General features: G+C 48.4%; 1 protein-coding gene across 2 annotated transcripts in view; it reads right to left on the bottom strand.

Moving 5' to 3' along the window:
* Positions 1–9,889, bottom strand: part of PDCD4 (programmed cell death 4) — a 129,587-nt gene extending 119,698 nt beyond the window's left edge. Inside the window, exon 1 of one of the 2 annotated variants that reach the window (XM_063962632.1) lies at positions 9,718–9,889. The gene's annotated coding sequence lies outside the window, so the exon portion shown is untranslated. The remainder of the gene's footprint in view (positions 1–9,717) is intronic. The other variant, XM_063962631.1, reaches the window with a different exon arrangement.
* Between the last annotated feature and the right edge of the window lie 10,529 nt (positions 9,890–20,418).

Consider the following 20,418-nt stretch of genomic DNA (forward strand, 5'->3'; position numbering starts at 1 on the left):
CCTTTCCTCCTTAGTAGTTTCTAGTATGGTTCCATTAATACTATATTTAGCCTTGAGATTTTTGAGACCCAAGTGCATGATTTTGCATTTTTTGGCATTAAACTGTAATTGCCACACTCTTCACCATTCCTCTAGTTTACCTAGATCCTCAATCATTTGCTTTACCCCACCTGGTGTGTCTAGTCTAGAGATGTGCACTTGAAATTTTTCGGGTTTTGTGTTTTGGTTTTGGGTTCGGTTCCGAGGCCGTGTTTTGGGTTCGACCGCGTTTTGGCAAAACCTCACCGAATTTTTTTGGTCGGATTCGGGTGTGTTTTGGATTCGGGTGTTTTTTTCAAAAAACACTAAAAAACAGCTTAAATCATAGAATTTGGGGGTCATTTTGATCCCAAAGTATTATTAACCTCAAAAACCATAATTTCCACTCATTTTCAGTCTATTCTGAACACCTCACAATATTATTTTTAGTCCTAAAATTTGCACCGAGGTCGCTGGATGACTAAGCTAAGCGACCCTAGTGGCCGACACAAACACCTGGCCCATCTAGGAGTGGCACTGCAGTGTCACGCAGGATGGCCCTTCCAAAAAACACTCCCCAAACAGCACATGACGCAAAGAAGAAAAAAAGAGGCGCAATGAGGTAGCTGTGAGAGTAAGATAAGCGACCCTAGTGGCCGACACAAACACCTGGCCCATCTAGGAGTGGCACTGCAGTGTCACGCAAGATGGCCCTTCCAAAAAACACTCCCCAAACAGCACATGACGCAAATAAAAATGAAAGAAAAAAGAGGTGCAAGATGGAATTGTCCTTGGGCCCTCCCACCCACCCTTATGTTGTATAAACAGGACATGCACACTTTAACCAACCCATCATTTCAGTGACAGGGTCTGCCACACGACTGTGACTGAAATGACGGGTTGGTTTGGACCCCCACCGAAAAAGAAGCAATTAATCTCTCCTTGCACAAACTGGCTCTACAGAGGCAAGATGTCCACCTCATCATCATCCTCCGATATATCACCGTGTACATCCCGCTCCTCACAGATTATCAATTCGTCCCCACTGGAATCCACCATCTCAGCTCCCTGTGTACTTTGTGGAGGCAATTGCTGCTGGTCAATGTCTCCACGGAGGAATTGATTATAATTCATTTTAATGAACATCATCTTCTCCACATTTTCTGGAAGTAACCTCGTACGCCGATTGCTGACAAGGTGAGCGGCGGCACTAAACACTCTTTCGGAGTACACACTTGTGGGAGGGCAACTTAAGTAGAATAAAGCCAGTTTGTGCAAGGGCCTCCAAATTGCCTCTTTTTCCTGCCAGTATAAGTACGGACTGTCTGACGTGCCTACTTGGATGCGGTCACTCATATAATCCTCCACCATTCTTTCAATGGTGAGAGAATCATATGCAGTGACAGTAGACGACATGTCCGTAATCGTTGTCAGGTCCTTCAGTCCGGACCAGATGTCAGCATCAGCAGTCGCTCCAGACTGCCCTGCATCACCGCCAGCGGGTGGGCTCGGAATTCTGAGCCTTTTCCTCGCACCCCCAGTTGCGGGAGAATGTGAAGGAGGAGATGTTGACAGGTCGCGTTCCACTTGACTTGACAATTTTCTCACCAGCAGGTCTTTGAACCCCAGCAGACTTGTGTCTGCCGGAAAGAGATCCAAGGTAGGTTTTAAATCTAGGATCGAGCACGGTGGCCAAAATGTAGTGCTCTGATTTCAACAGATTGACCACCCGTGAATCCTTGTTAAGCGAATTAAGGGCTCCATCCACAAGTCCCACATGCCTAGCGGAATCGCTCCCTTTTAGCTCCTCCTTCAATGCCTCCAGCTTCTTCTGCAAAAGCCTGATGAGGGGAATGACCTGACTCAGGCTGGCAGTGTCTGAACTGACTTCACGTGTGGCAAGTTCAAAAGGTTGCAGAACCTTGCACAACGTTGAAATCATTCTCCACTGCGCTTGAGACAGGTACATTCCACCTCCTATATCGTGCTCAATTGTATAGGCTTGAATGGCCTTTTGCTGCTCCTCCAACCTCTGAAGCATATAGAGGGTTGAATTCCACCTCGTTACCACTTCTTGATTCAGATGATGGCAGGGCAGGTTCAGGCGTTTTTGGTGGTGCTCCAGTCTTCTGTACGTGGTGCCTGTACGCCGAAAGTGTCCCGCAATTCTTCTGGCCACCGACAGCATCTCTTGCACGCCCCTGACGTTTTTTAAAAAATTCTGCACCACCAAATTCAAGGTATGTGCAAAACATGGGACGTGCTGGAATTTGCCCATATTTAATGCACACACAATATTGCTGGCGTTGTCCGATGCCACAAATCCACAGGAGAGTCCAATTGGGGTAAGCCATTCCGCGATGATCTTCCTCAGTTGCCGTAAGAGGTTTTCAGCTGTGTGCGTATTCTGGAAACCGGTGATACAAAGCGTAGCCTGCCTAGGAAAGAGTTGGCGTTTGCGAGATGCTGCTACTGGTGCCGCCGCTGCTGTTCTTGCGGCGGGAGTCCATACATCTACCCAGTGGGCTGTCACAGTCATATAGTCCTGACCCTGCCCTGCTCCACTTGTCCACATGTCCGTGGTTAAGTGGACATTGGGTACAACTGCATTTTTTAGGACACTGGTGAGTCTTTTTCTGACGTCCGTGTACATTCTCGGTATCGCCTGCCTAGAGAAGTGGAACCTAGATGGTATTTGGTAACGGGGGCACACTACCTCAAGAAATTGTCTAGTTCCCTGTGAACGAACGGCGGATACCGGACGCACGTCTAACACCAACATAGTTGTCAAGGCCTCAGTTATCCGCTTTGCAACAGGATGACTGCTGTGATATTTCATCTTCCTCGCAAAGGACTGTTGGACAGTCAATTGCTTGGTGGAAGTAGTAAAAGTGGGCTTACGACTTCCCCTCTGGGATGACCATCGACTCCCAGCAGCAACAACAGCAGCGCCAGCAGCAGTAGGCGTTACATGCAAGGATGCATCGGAGGAATCCCAGGCAGGAGAGGACTCGTCAGAATTGCCAGTGACATGGCCTGCAGGACTATTGGCATTCCTGGGGAAGGAGGAAATTGACACTGAGGGAGTTGGTGGGGTGGTTTGCGTGAGCTTGGTTACAAGAGGAAGGGATTTACTGGTCAGTGGACTGCTTCCGCTGCCGCCCAAAGTTTTTGAACTTGTCACTGACTTATTATGAATGCGCTGCAGGTGACGTATAAGGGAGGATGTTCCGAGGTGGTTAACGTCCTTACCCCTACTTATTAGAGCTTGACAAAGGCAACACACGGCTTGACAAATGTTGTCCGCATTTCTGTTGAAATACTTCCACACCGAAGAGCTGATTTTTTTGGTATTTTCACCAGGCATGTCAATGGCCCTATTCCTCCCACGGACAACAGGTGTCTCCCCGGGTGCCTGACTTAAACAAACCACCTCACCATCGGAATCCTCCTAGTCAATTTCCTCCCCAGCGCCAGCAACACCCATATCCTCCTAATCCTGGTGTACTTCAACACTGACATCTTCAATCTGACTATCAGGAACTGGACTGCGGGTGCTCCTTCCAGCACTTGCAGGGGGCGTGCAAATGGTGGAAGGCGCATGCTCTTCACGTCCAGTGTTGGGAAGGTCAGGCATCGCAACCGACACAATTGGACTCTCCTTGTGGATTTGGGATTTCGAAGAACGCACAGTTCTTTGCGGTGCTTTTGCCAGCTTGAGTCTTTTCATTTTTCTAGCGAGAGGCTGAGTGCTTCCATCCTCATGTGAAGCTGAACCACTAGCCATGAACATAGGCCAGGGCCTCAGCCGTTCCTTGCCACTCCGTGTGGTAAATGGCATATTGGCAAGTTTACGCTTCTCCTCCGACAATTTTATTTTAGATTTTGGAGTCCTTTTTTTACTGATATTTGGTGTTTTGGATTTTACATGCTCTGTACTATGACATTGGGCATCGGCCTTGGCAGACGACGTTGCTGGCATTTCATCGTCTCGGCCATGACTAGTGGCAGCAGCTTCAGCACGAGGTGGAAGTGGATCTTGATCTTTCCCTAATTTTGGAACCTCAACATTTTTGTTCTCCATATTTTAATAGGCACAACTAAAAGGCACCTCAGGTAAACAATGGAGATGGATGGATACTAGTATACTTATGGATGGACGAGCGACTGCCGACACAGAGGTAGCTACAGCCGTGGACTACCGTACTGTGTCTGCTGCTAATATAGACTGGATGATGAGATGAAATTAATATATATATATATATATATATATATATATATATATATATATATATATATATATATATATATATCACTAGTACTGCAGCCGGACAGGTATATATATTTATTATGTAATGACTGATGACGGACCTGCTGGACACTGTCAGCTCAGCAGCACCGCAGACTGCTACAGTAAGCTACTATAGTAGTATGTATCAAGAAGAAAGAAAGAAAAAAAAAAAAAAAAAACACGGGTAGGTGGTATACATATACAATTATATATATATATATATATATATATATATATATATATATATATATATATATATATATATATATATATATATATATATATATATATATATATATATATATATTAAACTGGTGGTGATTAATTAAACTGGTGGTCAGGTCACTGGTCACACTATCAGCAACTTGCAAGTAGTACTCCTAAGCAGACAATCACAATATATACTGGTGGTCAGTGTGGTCACAATGGCAGTGTGGCACTCTGGCAGCAGAGTGCCAGCAAAAGTGTGCACTGTACGTTAAAATATGTACTCCTGCTCTCAGACTCTAACTGCTCCCCACTGTCTCCCCCACAAGTCAGATATACAGTCACACTATCACTTCAGCAAGTAGTAGTACTCCTCCTAATGCTCCCCAAAATTACTAAAGTAAATAATACTGTGTCTCTCTCTACTCTAGTCTCACTCTCTATAAACGGAGAGGACGCCAGCCACGTCCTCTCCCTATCAATCTCAATGCACGTGTGAAAATGGCGGCGACGCGCGGCTCCTTATATAGAATCCGAGTCTCGCGATAGAATCCGAGCCTCGCGAGAATCCGACAGCGGGATGATGACGTTCGGGCGCGCTCGGGTTAACCGAGCAAGGCGGGAAGATCCGAGTCGCTCGGACCCGTGTAAAAAAACCTGAAGTTCGGGCGGGTTCGGTTTCCGAGGAACCGAACCCGCTCATCTCTAGTGTCTACCCTGTTGCACACCTTTGTGTCATCTGCAAAAAGGCATACATTCCCTTTAATGCCATTTGCAATGTCACCAATAAAGATATTAAAAAGCACTGGCACAAGTACAGATCCCTGGTGTACTCCACTAGTAACATTTCCCTCCTGTGAATGCACTCCATTTACCACAACTCTCTGTTTCCTATCCTGCAACCAAGATCTTATCCATTCAATAATCCTAGTGTCCAATCCCAAATTTATTTAGCAGTCTGAGATGTTTAACAATGTCAAAAGCCTTACTAAAGTCTAGATAAGCTATATCTATGACCAGAGGTGTATCTAGGGGTTCGGACGCCCCTGGCAAAGGGACTGGCGCCCCCCATATTTGAAATAGGGAAGGTCCATGTGCAAAAAAGGGACTGATTTAGTGGGAAAGGGGCATGACCATACCATTGTTCCCCCAATTCAAATTACACTAAACAGTAGTAACCCTTATACACATCATGCCCACACAGTAGCAGTTCCCTTTACACATTATGCCCACACAGTCATTCGTATAACACTGAGGAGACGAGGAGTGCCTGGCCTGGCTGAGGAGGCAATGCCACCCAAGGCCAAGTAGTGTAATCAAATAGTAGTGCGAAGAAGTGCAGTGAAAAAAAATCTTAGTGGTACTGTGTACACGTGTCGAAGGCAAACACCAAAAAAAATGGGTGTGGCATGGGGCGTGGCCAATGAAAATGGGGGTGTGATACACATGACCCCATAGTGCAGTGCCGGACACATGTGCCCCCACGGTGCCAGATAAGCCCTCACAGTCATATAGTCATAGTCCCCCTCCCCCTCCCAGCGCAAAGCCATAGTCCCCTCCCAGTAAATAGCCATAGCCCCCACCTCCACAACACAGTCATACAGTAATCCCTACCCCCCTCCCATCACATAACAATAGTTCCCTGCCAGCATAGATAGCCATAGTCCCCCTCCCTGCACAAAGCCCCTCACCTCCCCAAGCACATAGCCATAGTCTCCATCCCCCGCCGAGTACATAGCTGTAGTTCGGCCATTAGCACATAGTAGTAGTCTCCTCCAATCCCAGCACATACAGTCAGGTCCATAAATATTGGAACATCGACACAATGCTCATATTTTGGGCTCTATACACCACCACAATGGATTTGAAATGAAACAAACAAGATGTGCTTTAACTGCAGATTTTCCGCTTTAATTTGAGGGTATTTACATCCAAAGCAGGTGAACGATGTAGGAATTACAATGGTTTCAATATGTGCCTCCCACTTTTTAAGGGACCAAAAGTAATGGGACAAACTAAACAATCCTAAATCAAACTTTCACTTTTTAATACTTAGTTGCAAATCTACTTCTTTTAAATAAGTGTTTCCATCAATTTCCCTACTACTGATGTAAGACTTACTGGTCTGTAGTTGTTTGCCTCGACCTTGCTTCCACTTTTGTGCATTGGGGCTACGTTCGCTTTTTTAATCCTGTAGCTCTGGAATTACTCCTATAGCTAATGACTGGCTGAATAATTCTGTCAATGGTGATACCAGCACCTCAGTGTACAGGGAGCGCACACACTATATATATCACAGACACACCCCCTCAGTGTACAGGGAGCGCACACACACGTCCCCTCAGTGTATAGGGAGCGCGCACACAGTATATATCACACAGACACGTCCCCTCAGTGTATAGGGAGTAAACACACACTACATATCACACAGACATATTAGATAGAAAAAAAATAAAGGAGACACCCGACAGACTTTTCAAACAATTGAATATCCCCCTATGTATCAGACAGACACGTCCCCTCAGTTTATAGGGAGCACACACTATATATTACACAGACACGTCCCCTCAGTGTAGAGGGAGCACAAACACACTATACATCACACAGACACATCCTCTCAGTGTAGTACAGGGAGAGAACACATACAGGGAGCACACACACTATATATCACACAGACACGTCGACACAGTGTACAGGGAGCACACACATACACGTCCACTCGGTGTACAGGGAGCACACACTATATATCACAGTCACGTCCCCTCAGTGTAGTACAGGGAGCGCACACTATATATCACACAGACACGTCGACACAGTGTACAGGGAGCACACACACATACACACAGACACGTCCACTCGGTGTACAGGGAGCACACACTATATATCACAGTCACGTCCCCTCAGTGTACAGGGAACACATACTATATATCACACATACATGTCCCCTAAGTGTACAGGGAACACACACACTATATATCACATATACACGTCCCCTCAGTGTACAGGGAACACACACACTATATATCACATATACACGTCCCCTCAGTGTACAGGGAACACACACACTATATATCACATATACACGTCCCCGCAGTGTACAGGGAACACACACACTATATATCATATATACATGTCCCCTCAGTGTACAGGGAACACACACACACACTATATATCACACTACATGTCCCCTCAGTGTACAGGGAACACACACACACTATATATCACATATACACGTCCCCACAGTGTACAGGGAACACACACACACTATATATCACATATACACGTCCCCTCAGTGTACAGGGAACACACACACACTATATATCACACATACATGTCCCCTCAGTGTACAGGGAACACACACACACTATATATCACACTACATGTCCCCTCAGTGTACAGGGAACACACACACTATATATCACATATACACGTCCCCACAGTGTACAAGGAGCGTGTACACACACACACACACACACACACTCTATATATCACATATACAGGTCCCCACAGTGTACAGGGAGCGCGTACACACACACACACACTATACATCACATATACACGTCCCCACAGTGTACAGGGAACACACACACACTGTATATCACAGTCACGTGCCATCAGTGTACAGGGAACACACACACACCATATATCACAGACACGCCCCCCCTCAGTGTACAGGGAACACACACTATATATCACACAGAAACGCCCCCTCAGTGTACAGGGAACATACACACACTATATATCACAGACACGCCCCCCCCCCCCCCTCAGTGTACAGGGAGCACACACACACTATATATCACAGACACGCCCCCCCTCAGTGTACAGGGAACACACACACACACACTATATATCACAGACACGCCCCCCCTCAGTGTACAGGGAACACACACTATATATCACAGACACGCCCCCCCTCAGTGTACAGGGAACACACACACACTATCACAGACACGCCCCCCCTCAGTGTACAGGGAACACACACACTATATATATCACAGTCATGTCCCCTCAGTGTACAGGGAGCACACAAACTATATATATCACAGTCATGTCCCCTCAGTGTACACGGAGCACACACACAATATAATACACAGACACGTCCCCTCAGTGTACAGGGAGCACACACACAATATAATACACAAACACGTCCCCTCAGTGTACACGGAGCACACACACAATATAATACACAGACACGTCCCCTCAGTGTACAGGGAGCACACACACTATAATACACAAACACGTCCCCTCAGTGTACAGGGAGCACACACACACAATATAATACACAAACACGTCCCCTCAGTGTACAGGGAGCACACACACACACAATATAATACACAAACACGTCCCCTCAGTGTACACGGAGCACACACACAATATAATACACAGACACGTCCCCTCAGTGTACAGGGAGCACACACACTATAATACACAAACACGTCCCCTCAGTGTACAGGGAGCACACACACACAATATAATACACAGACATGTCCCCTCAGTGTACAGGGAGCACACACACACAATATAATACACAAACACGTCCCCTCAGTGTACAGGGAGCACACACACACACACAATATAATACACAAACACGTCCCCTCAGTGTACAGGGTGTGCGCACACACACGCACTGTGTATATCACACATACACGCCCCCTCAGTATACAGGGAGCTCACACACTGCACATCACACACACTATATATCACAGTCATGTCCCCTCAGTGTACAGGGAGCACACACACACTATAATACACAGACACGTCCCCTCAGTGTACACGGAGCGCACACACACACTATAATACACAAACACGTCCCCTCAGTGTACACGGAGCGCACACACACTATAATACACAAACACGTCCCCTCAGTGTACAGGGTGTGCGCACACACTGCACATCACACACACTATATATCGCAGTCATGTCCCCTCAGTGTACAGGGAGCACACACACACTATATATCGCAGTCATGTCCCCTCAGTGTACAGGGAGCACACACACACTATATATCGCAGTCATGTCCCCTCAGTGTACACGGAGCACACACAATATAATACACAGACACGTCCCCCTCAGTGTACACACACGCACTGTGTATATCACACATACACGCCCCCTCAGTATACAGGGAGCGCACACACTGCACATCACACATACAAGCCCCCTCAGTGAGTGCGCACTCGGGGTATACTCGCACTCACCTGCTCCGGATCTGTTTCTCTCCGACTCTGTTTTTGTTTTGATCCTGTTTTTTTTCTAACCTCCCTCAGCAGCGCGTCTGCCCAGTAACAGCATCACATGGTGGGGCGGGGCCTGCGCGGATTGGCTGGCAAATGGAGGCGTGAAGAGACGCTGGCTAATAGCGAGTCGTGGGATAGATGTGGGCGTGGCGGAGGCGGTTAGTCAGAGACGTTCGGCCGAGGGCGGGAATCAGCCGCGTGTGTGACTGGGAGGGGGGTGTGGTCGTTGTGTGTCACTGACAGGCCTATCACACAGCGAGTGTATACATTGTGTAGTACAGGTGTGTCACCACTGAGGGGAGGCTGTGTCCTGCACCAGGGCATGTAGTGTGTATACAGTATATATACATTGTGTATATAGCTGTCACTGCAGGTGTGTCACCGCTGAGGGGAGGGTGTGTCCTGCACCAGGACATGTAGTGTGTATACAGTATATATACATTGTGTATGTAGCTGTCACTGCAGGTGTGTCACCACTGAGGGGAGGCTGTGTCCTGCACCAGGGCATGTAGTGTGTATACAGTATATATACATTGTGTATATAGCTGTCACTGCAGGTGTGTCACCGCTGAGGGGAGGGTGTGTCCTGCACCAGGACATGTAGTGTGTATACAGAATATATACATTGTGTATATAGCTCTCACTGCAGGTGTGTCACCACTGAGGGGATGGTGTGTCCTGCACCAGGGCATGTAGTGTGTATACAGTATATATACATTGTGTATATAGCTGTCACCACTGAGGGGAGGGTGTGTCCTGCACCAGGGCATGTAGTGTGTATACAGTATATATACATTGTGTATATAGCTGTCACTACAGGTGTGTCACCACTGAGGGGAGGCTGTGTCCTGCACCAGGGCATGTAGTGTGTATACAGTATTTCTCTAACGTCCTAAGTGGATGCTGGGGACTCCGTAAGGACCATGGGGAATAGCGGCTCCGCAGGAGACTGGGCACATCTAAAGAAAACTTTAGGACTATCTGGTGTGCACTGGCTCCTCCCCCTATGACCCTCCTCCAAGCCTCAGTTAGATCTCTGTGCCCGAACGAGAAGGGTGCACACTAGGGGCTCTCCTGAGCTTCTTAGTGAAAGTTTTAGATTAGGTTTTTTATTTTCAGTGAGACCTGCTGGCAACAGGCTCACTGCATCGAGGGACTAAGGGGAGAAGAAGCGAACTCACCTGCGTGCAGAGTGGATTGGGCTTCTTAGGCTACTGGACATTAGCTCCAGAGGGACGATCACAGGCCCAGCTTGGATGGGTCCCAGAGCCGCGCCGCCGGCCCCCTTACAGAGCCAGAAGGCAGAAGAGGTCCGGAAAATCGGCGGCAGAAGACGTCCTGTCTTCAACAAGGTAGCGCACAGCACTGCAGCTGTGCGCCATTGCTCTCAGCACACTTCACACTTCGGTCACTGAGGGTGCAGGGCGCTGGGGGGGGGGCGCCCTGAGACGCAATAAAAACACCTTGGATGGCAAAAAAATGCATCACATATAGCTCCTGGGCTATATGGATGCATTTAACCCCTGCCAGAATCCATAAAAAAGCAGGAGAAAAGTCCGCGAAAAAGGGGCGGAGCCTATCTCCTCAGCACACTGGCGCCATTTTCCCTCACAGCTCCGTTGGAGGGAAGCTCCCTGTCTCTCCCCTGCAGTCACTACACTACAGAAAGGGTTAAAAAAAAGAGAGGGGGGCACTAATTAGGCGCAGTATTAACTATACAGCAGCTATAAGGGTAAAAACACTTATATAAGGTTATCCCTGTATATATATAGCGCTCTGGTGTGTGCTGGCAAGCTCTCCCTCTGTCTCCCCAAAGGGCTAGTGGGGTCCTGTCCTCTATCAGAGCATTCCCTGTGTGTGTGCTGTATGTCGGTACTTTTGTGTCGACATGTATGAGGAGAAAAATGATGTGGAGACGGAGCAGATTGCCTGTAATAGTGATGTCACCCCCTAGGGGGTCGACACCTGAGTGGATGATGAACTGTTGGAAGGAATTACGTGACAGTGTCAGCTCTGTATAAAAGACAGTGGTTGACATGAGATAGCCGGCTACTCAGCTTGTGCCTGTCCAGACGTCTCATAGGCCGTCAGGGGCTCTAAAGCGCCCGTTACCTCAGATGGCAGATATAGACGCCGACACGGATACTGACTCCAGTGTCGACGGTGAAGAGACGAATGTGACTTCCAGTAGGGCCACACGTTACATGATTGAGGCAATGAAAAATGTTTTACACATTTCTGATAATACGAGTACCACCAAAAAAGGGGTATTATGTTCGGTGAGGAAAAACTACCTGTAGTTTTCCTGAATCTGAGAAATTAAATGAGGTGTGTGATGATGCGTGGGTTTCCCCCGATAACAACGGATAATTTCTAAAATGTTATTGGCATTATATCCTTTCCCGCCAGAGGTTAGGGTGCGTTGGGAAACACCCCCTAGGGGGGATAAAGCGCTCACACGCTTGTAAGGGCTCTACCTTCGCCTGAGATGGCCGCCCTTAAGGAGGGTATCCTAAAAGGTATTTACAACACATACGGTGTTATACTGCGACCAGCAATCGCCTCAGCCTGGATGTGCAGTGCTGGGTTGGCGTGGTCGGATTCCCTGACTGAAAATATTGATACCCTAGATAGGGACAGTATATTTTTGCCTATAGAGCATTTAAAAGATGCATTTTTATATATGCGTGATGCACAGCGGAATATTTGCCGACTGGCATCAAGTCTAAGCGCGTTGTCCATTTCTACCAGTAGAGGGTTATGGACACGTCAGTGGTCAGGTGATGCGTATTCCAAACGGCATTTGGAAGTATTGCTTTATTAAGGGAGGAGTTATTTGGGGTCGGTCTTTCAGACCTGGTGGCCACGGCAACAGCTGGGAATTCCACGTTTGTACCCCAGGTCGCCTCTCAACATGAGAAGACGCCGTATTATCAGGCGCAGTCTTTTCGTGGACAAGCGGGCAAAAGGTTCCTCATTTCTGCCCCGTGACAGAGGGAGAGGAAAAAGGCTGCAGAAATCAGCCAGTTCCCAGGAACAGAAACCCTCTCCCGCCTCTGCCAAGCCCTCAGTATACGCTGGGGCTTTACAAGCAGAATCAGGCACGGTGGGGGGCCCGTCTCAATGAATTTCAGCGCGCAGTGGGCTCACTCGCAAGTAGACCCCTGGATCCTTCAGGTGATATCTCAGGGGTACAAATTAGAATTCGAGACGTCTCCCCCTCGCCGTTTCCTAAAGTCGGCTTTACCGATGTCTCCTTCTGACAGGGAGACAGTTTTGGAAGCCATTCACAAGCTGTATTCCCAGCAGGTGATAATCAAGATACCCCTCCTGCAACAGGGAACGGGGTATTATTCCACACTGTTGTGGTACCGAAGCCGGACGGCTCGGTGAGACCGATTCTAAATCTAAAATCTTTGAACACTTACGTACAGAGGTTCAAATTCAAGATTGAGTCACTCAGAGCAGTGATTGCGAACCTGGAAGAAGGGGACTACATGATGTCTCGGGACATCAAGGATGCTTACCTTCATGTCAAAATTTACCCTTCTCACCAAGGGTACCTCAGGTTTATGGTACAGAACTGTCACTATCAGTTCAGACGCTGCCGTATGGATGGTACACGGCACCCCGGGTCTTTACCAAGGTAATGGCCGAAATGATGATATTCCTTCGAAGGAAGTGAATTTTAGTTATCCCTTCCTTGGACAATTCCCTGATAAGGGTAAGATCCAGGGAACAGTTGGAGGTCGGTGTAGCACTATCTCAGGTAGTGTTGCGGCAGCACGATTGGATTCTCAATATTCCAAAATCGCACCTGGTTCCGACGACGTGTCTTTTGTTCCTAGGGATGATCCTGGACACAGTCCAGAAAAAGGTGTTTCTCCCGGAGGAGAAAGCCAGGGAGTTATCCGAGCTAGTCAGGAACCTCCTAAAACCGAGCCAAGTCTCAGTGCATCAATGCACAAGGGTTCTGGGTAAAATGGTGGCTTCCTACGAAGCAATCCCATTCGGCAGATTCCACACAAGAACTTTCCAGTGGGACCTGCTGGACAAATGGTCCGGATCGCATCTTCAGATGCATCAGCGGATAACCCTGTCACCAAGGACAAGGGTGTCCCTCCTGTGGTGGTTGCAGACTGCTCATCTTCTAGAGGGCCGCAGATTAGGCATTCAGGACTGGGTCCTGGTGACCACGGATGCCAGCCTGCGAGGCTGGGGAGCAGTCACACAGGGAAGGAATATCCAGGGCTTATGGTCAAGCCTGGAGACATCACTTCACATAAATATCCTGAAGCTAAGGGACATTTACAATGCTCTAAGCTTAGCAAGACCTCTGCTTCAAGGTCAGCCGGTGTTGATCCAGTCGGACAACATCACGGCAGTCACCCACGTAAACAGACAGGGTGGCACAAGAAGCAGGAGGGCAATGGCAGAAGCTGCAAGGATTCTTCGCTGGGCGGAAAATCATGTGATAGCACTGTCAGCAGTATTCATTCCGGGAGTGGACAACTGGGAAGCAGACTTCCTCAGCACGACCTCCACCCGGGAGAGTGGGGACTTCACCCAGAAGTCTTCCACATGATTAAAAACTCGACAGGTATTGCGCCAGGTCCAGGGACCCTCAGGCAATAAGCTGTAGACGCTCTGGTAACACCGTGGGTGTACCAGTCAGGGTATGTGTTCCCTCCTCTGCCTCTCATACCCAAGGTACTGAGATTGATAAGATGGAGAGGAGTAAGCACTATATTCGTGGTTCCGGATTGGCCAAGAAGGACTTGGTAACCGGAACTTCAAGAGATGCTCACGGAGGATCCGTGGCCTCTACCTCTAAGAAGGGACCTGCTCCAGCAAGGACCCTGTCTGTTCCAAGACTTACCGCGGCTGCGTTTGACGGCATGGCGGTTGAACGCCGGATCCTGAAGGAAAAAAGGCATTCCGGATGAAGTCATCCCTATCCTGATCAAAGCCAGGAAGGATGTAACCGCAAAAACATTATCACCGCAATTGGCGAAAATATGTTGCGTGGTGCGAGGCCAGTAAGGCCCGACGGAGGAAATTCAACTGGGTCGATTCCTACATTTCCTGCAAACAGGAGTGTCTATGGGCCTGAAATTGGGGTCCATTAAGGTTCAAATTTCGGCCCTGTCAATTTTCTTCCAAAAAGAACTAGCTTCAGTCCCTGAAGTTCAGACGTTTGTAAAAGGGGTACAGCCTCCTTTTGTGCCTCCAGTGGCACTTTGGGATCTCAATGTAGTTTTGGGTTCCAAAAGTCACATTGGTTTGAACCACTTAAATCTGTGGAGTTAAAATATCTCACATGGAAAGTGGTCATGCTGTTGGCCCTGGCCTGGGCCAGGCGCGTGTCAGAATTGGCGGCTTTATCCTGAAAAAGCCCTTATCTGATTTTCCATTCGGACAGGGCGGAATTGAGGACTCGTCCTCAGTTTCTCCCCAAGGTGGTTTCAGCGTCTCACCTGAACCAACCTATTGGTGGTGCCTGCGGCTACTAGGGACTTGGAGGCCTCCAAGTTGCTAGACGTTGTCAGTGCCCTGAAAATATATGTTTCCAGGACGGCTGGAGTCAGGAAATCTGACTCGCTGTTTATCCTGTATGCACCCAACAAGCTGGGTGCTCCTGCTTCTAAGCAGACTATTGCTCGTTGGATTTGTAGTACAATTCAGCTTGCACATTCTGTGGCAGGCCTGCCACAGCCAAAAATCTGTAAATGCCCACTCCACAAGGAAGGTGGGCTCATCTTGGGCGGCTGCCCGAGGGGTCTCGGCTTTACAACTTTGCCGAGCAGCTACTTGGTCAGGAGCAAATACGTTTGTAAAATTCTACAAAATTGATATCCTGGCTGAGGAGGACCTGGAGTTCTCTCATTTGGTGCTGCAGAGTCATCCGCACTCTCCCGCCCGTTTAGGAGCTTTGGTATAATCCCCATGGTCCTTACGGAGTCCCCAGCATCCACTTAGGACGTTAGAGAAAATAAGAATTTACTTACCGATAATTCTATTTCTCATAGTCCGTAGTGGATGCTGGGCGCCCATCCCAAGTGCGAATTGTCTGCAATACTTGTACATAGTTATTGTTACAAAAATCGGGTTATTATTGTGGTGAGCCATCTTTCAGAGGCTCCTCTGTTATCATGCTGTTAACTGGGTTCAGATCACAGGTTATACGGTGTGATTGGTGTGGCTGGTATGAGTCTTACCCGGGATTCAAAATCCTTCCTTATTGTGTACGCTCGTCCGGGCACAGTATCCTAACTGAGGCTTGGAGGAGGGTCATAGGGGGAGGAGCCAGTGCACACCAGATAGTCCTAAAGTTTTCTTTAGATGTGCCCAGTCTCCTGCGGAGCCGCTATTCCCCATGGTCCTTACGGAGTCCCCAGCATCCACTACGGACTATGAGAAATAGAATTATCGGTAAGTAAATTCTTATTATATACATTGTGTATATAGCTGTCACTGCAGGTGTGTCACCACTGAGGGGAGGCTGTGTCCTGCACCAGGGCATGTAGTGTGTATACAGTATATATACATTGTGTATAGCAGCTCTCACTGCAGGTGTGTCACCACTGAGGGGAGGCTGTGTCCTGCACCAGGGCATGTAGTGTGTATACAGTATATATGTGATACCCTGAAACTGCAACCCAAATCAACTGTGGCACTACAGGTGCCAGCATGACTTTAATAAAAGTAAAATGTTTGCTGGAGTTGCATAAGCACTGTGCCAGCAGCCTACAGCTTGCAGCACAGAAGGAGTTAACAGCACAGCTCATAGCAATACAGATCAGTCTGCAAAATGCAAAGGGCATGACTCACCCTTTTGCAAACTAAGAGCGGGAAATCCCAGATAGAATGTGGTCCTGGGAATGCAAAGTTATAAAAGGGTTGTCCTGCAGCAGCCTGCAGAACAGTGAGCTGAGGAGAGTGAGCAGGCAGTGAGGAGACTGAGAGAACAGTGAGCTGAGGAGATCGGGGCAGAGGCGGTAAGACGGAGAAAGAAAGGACCGCGGTGTGAGGGGAACGAAGAGAGCGCGCCCACCCGCTGGAATCGCTGCTGCCTGCCACGGCCGGAGAGAAGGAACAACACCGCCGCCTGGACAAGAGAGGGAGGTGGCTCAGGTCACAGAGGCTTCCTGACACCTGCCCAACATCAAAGACGCCACGGCACAAGGGCTCGAGATCCGGAAGGGGGGAGATCGCGTGGGAAGAGGATTCCCCTAATAGCAGTCATACGGGAGAGGCTGCAGTGATTGGGAGCACGGCTGCAGACAGCAGGAGCAACGAATATACCGCAGGTACTCTCACTTATCCCCAATATCCCAGCTATCCGGGTTACAGGAACCCCAAGTACAGAAGTACTGTACCTGGGTCTTCATAGATGTTTCCACGTAAAGTAGAGGGTTATCATTAACTGCCGCCTGTCAGAAAGGGGGACGCCCCTAACCCTAAACAGCTCCGTCAAAGACTCTCCCTATGTAATAGCGCCTCCTAACGGGTCCATGTTATGACCTTCACACTTATACTGCACCCGGTTGTTACAGCACAGTTCAACAAAAGGTAACAGGACTGTGCAAACCCCTGTTCTTACTGTGCAAACCCCTGTTCTTACTGTGCAAGCCAGAACTGGTCTGTTTACTAGTTTATATCACTGGATGATAACTGACTAACCTTTCTGTGGATACAAATGCGGTTGGTACCGTGAATCATTACTGCTATTCTGTATTATGGAGAAAGTGGTTTTGCATGCCTGTTTACAACTGTTTACCTTGCGTCCACTGACGCCTCCTTAGAAGTCCTCTGTTTCAGTATAAGCAGTCTATTAGAGAGACATTGGCCGCAAACGCACCTGGGGCGCAGGAACTGAACAATACGGTCCAGCATATAACGCCCCCCCCTCGTGGACAGTTTAGGGAGGGCTCCCGCGTTACTGCCAGGACATACTTTACCCTAATAGGACATTATTCTCCAAATGATTGGTAGTACGGGTGAAGTATTTGATTGTTTGATTTGGTCAAAGTTATACCTTCGAGGTGTTAAAACTGTGAATGCTGTTATAAGACAGGGAAAGACTCAGGTTATTGTAATAATGTTCAACCTATGCAACTGTGTTTAATGAAAATTGAGTTACAGCGGTGACTGATATCGTCAGTGCAATAAATGGTTGTCACCGTCTACATGTGTCGTGGTCCTTGAGCACATTGGGTTTGGGTTGCCCTTCCGGGGTTCTCCTGGTCCTTCTGCCCCAGCCTTACAGGTGAGGAGAAGAATAGACGCTGGCCAAGACATCATTGAAGAGTGGATACGGCCGATTACGAGACCGACAGAGTTTCAGGTACGAACCCTTTTATAGAGATATTACATATATACATTGTGTATATAGCTGTCACTGCAGGTGTGTCACCACTGAGGGGAGGCTGTGTCCTGCACCAGGGCATGTAGTGTGTATACAGTATATATACATTGTGTATATAGCTGTCACTGCAGGTGTGTCACCACTGAGGGGAGGCTGTGTCCTGCACCAGGGCATATACTGTGTATACAGTATATATACATTGTGTATAGCAGCTCTCACTGCAGGTGTGTCACCACTGAGGGGAGGCTGTGTCCTGCACCAGGGCATGTAGTGTGTATACAGTATATATACATTGTGTATATAGCTGTCACTGCAGGTGTGTCACCAATGAGGGAGGCTGTGTCCTGCACCAGGGCATGTAGTGTGTATACAGTAAATATACATTGTGTATATAGCTGTCACTGCAGGTGTGTCACCACTGAGGGGAGGCTGTGTCCTGCACCAGGGCATGTAGTGTGTATACAGTATATATACATTTTGTATATAGCTGTCACTGCAGGTGTGTCACCACTGAGGGGAGGCTGTGTCCTGCACCAGGGCATGTAGTGTGTATACAGTATATATACATTGTGTATATAGCTGTCACTGCAGGTGTGTCACCACTGAGGGGAGGCTGTGTCCTGCACCAGGGCATGTAGTGTGTATACAGTATATATACATTGTGTATATAGCTGTCACTGCAGGTGTGTCACCAATGAGGGAGGCTGTGTCCTGCACCAGGGCATGTAGTGTGTATACAGTAAATATACATTGTGTATATAGCTGTCACTGCAGGTGTGTCACCACTGAGGGGAGGCTGTGTCCTGCACCAGGGCATGTAGTGTGTATACAGTATATATACAGTATATATACATTTTGTATATAGCTGTCACTGCAGGTGTGTCACCACTGAGGGGAGGCTGTGTCCTGCACCAGGGCATGTAGTGTGTATACAGTATATATACATTGTGTATATAGCTGTCACTGCAGGTGTGTCACCACTGAGGGGAGGCTGTGTCCTGCACCAGGGCATGTAGTGTGTATATACAGTATATATACATTGTGTATAGCAGCTCTCACTGCAGGTGTGTCACCGCTGAGGGGAGGCTGTGTCCTGCACCAGGGCATGTAGTGTGTATACAGCAGTGCCGTAACTAGGCATTTTAGCGCTGTGTGCAAGAAACGACAGTGGCGCGCCCCCCCCATGTAAAATAGGGGCAGTGCGCGCCGCAGGTGCGCAAAAAATATTTCTCTGACGTCCTAGTGGATGCTGGGAACTCCGTAAGGACCATGGGGAATAGCGGGCTCCGAAGGAGGCTGGGCACTCTAGAAAGATTTATGACTACCTGGTGTGCACTGGCTCCTCCCACTATGACCCTCCTCCAAGCCTCAGTTAGATTTTGTGCCCGGCCGAGGTTGGATGCACACTAGGGGCTCTCCTGAGCCTTTAGAAAGAAAGTATAGAAATTAGGTTTTTTATTTTCAGTGAGACCTGCTGGCAACAGGCTCACTGCAGCGAGGGACTAAGGGGAGAAGAAGCGAACCTGCCTGCTTGCAGCCAGCTTGGGCTTCTTAGGCTACTGGACACCATTAGCTCCAGAGGGATCGACCGCAGGCCCAGCCTTGGTGTTCGGTCCCGGAGCCGCGCCGCCGTCCCCCTTACAGAGCCAGAAGCAAGAAGAGGTCCAGAAAATCGTCGGCAGAAGACATCAGTCTTCACCAAGGTAGCGCACAGCACTGCAGCTGTGCGCCATTGCTCCTCACACACACTTCACACTCCGGTCACTGAGGGTGCAAGGCGCTGGGGGGGGGGCGCCCTGAGAAGCAATAATAACACCTTGGCTGGCAAAAATACCACAATATATAGCCCCAGAGGCTATATATGTGGAAAATACCCCTGCCAGAATATAGGAAAAAGCGGGAGAATAGTCCGCGGAAAAGGGGCGGAGCTATCTCCCTCAGCACACTGGCGCCATTTTCCCTCACAGCTCCGCTGGAAGGAAGCTCCCTGGCTCTCCCCTGCAGTCTACACTACAGAAAAGGGTAAAAAAGAGAGGGGGGGCACTAAATTTAGGCGCAGTATACATTTATATAAAAAAAGCAGCTATAGGGGACATAACTCAGTTAGTCCCTGCATTATATAGCGCTCTGGTGTGTGCTGGCATACTCTCACTCTGTCCCCCCAAAGGGCTTTTGTGGGTCCTGTCCTCTGTTGGAGCATTCCCTGTGTGTGTGCGGTGTGTCGGTACGGCTGTGTCGACATGTTTGATGAGGATAATGATGTGGAGACGGAGCAGATGCCTTTAGAAGGGATG

The sequence above is a fragment of the Pseudophryne corroboree genome, chromosome 3, assembly GCF_028390025.1.
Source record: "Pseudophryne corroboree isolate aPseCor3 chromosome 3, aPseCor3.hap2, whole genome shotgun sequence".
Lineage (NCBI taxonomy): Eukaryota > Metazoa > Chordata > Amphibia > Anura > Myobatrachidae > Pseudophryne > Pseudophryne corroboree.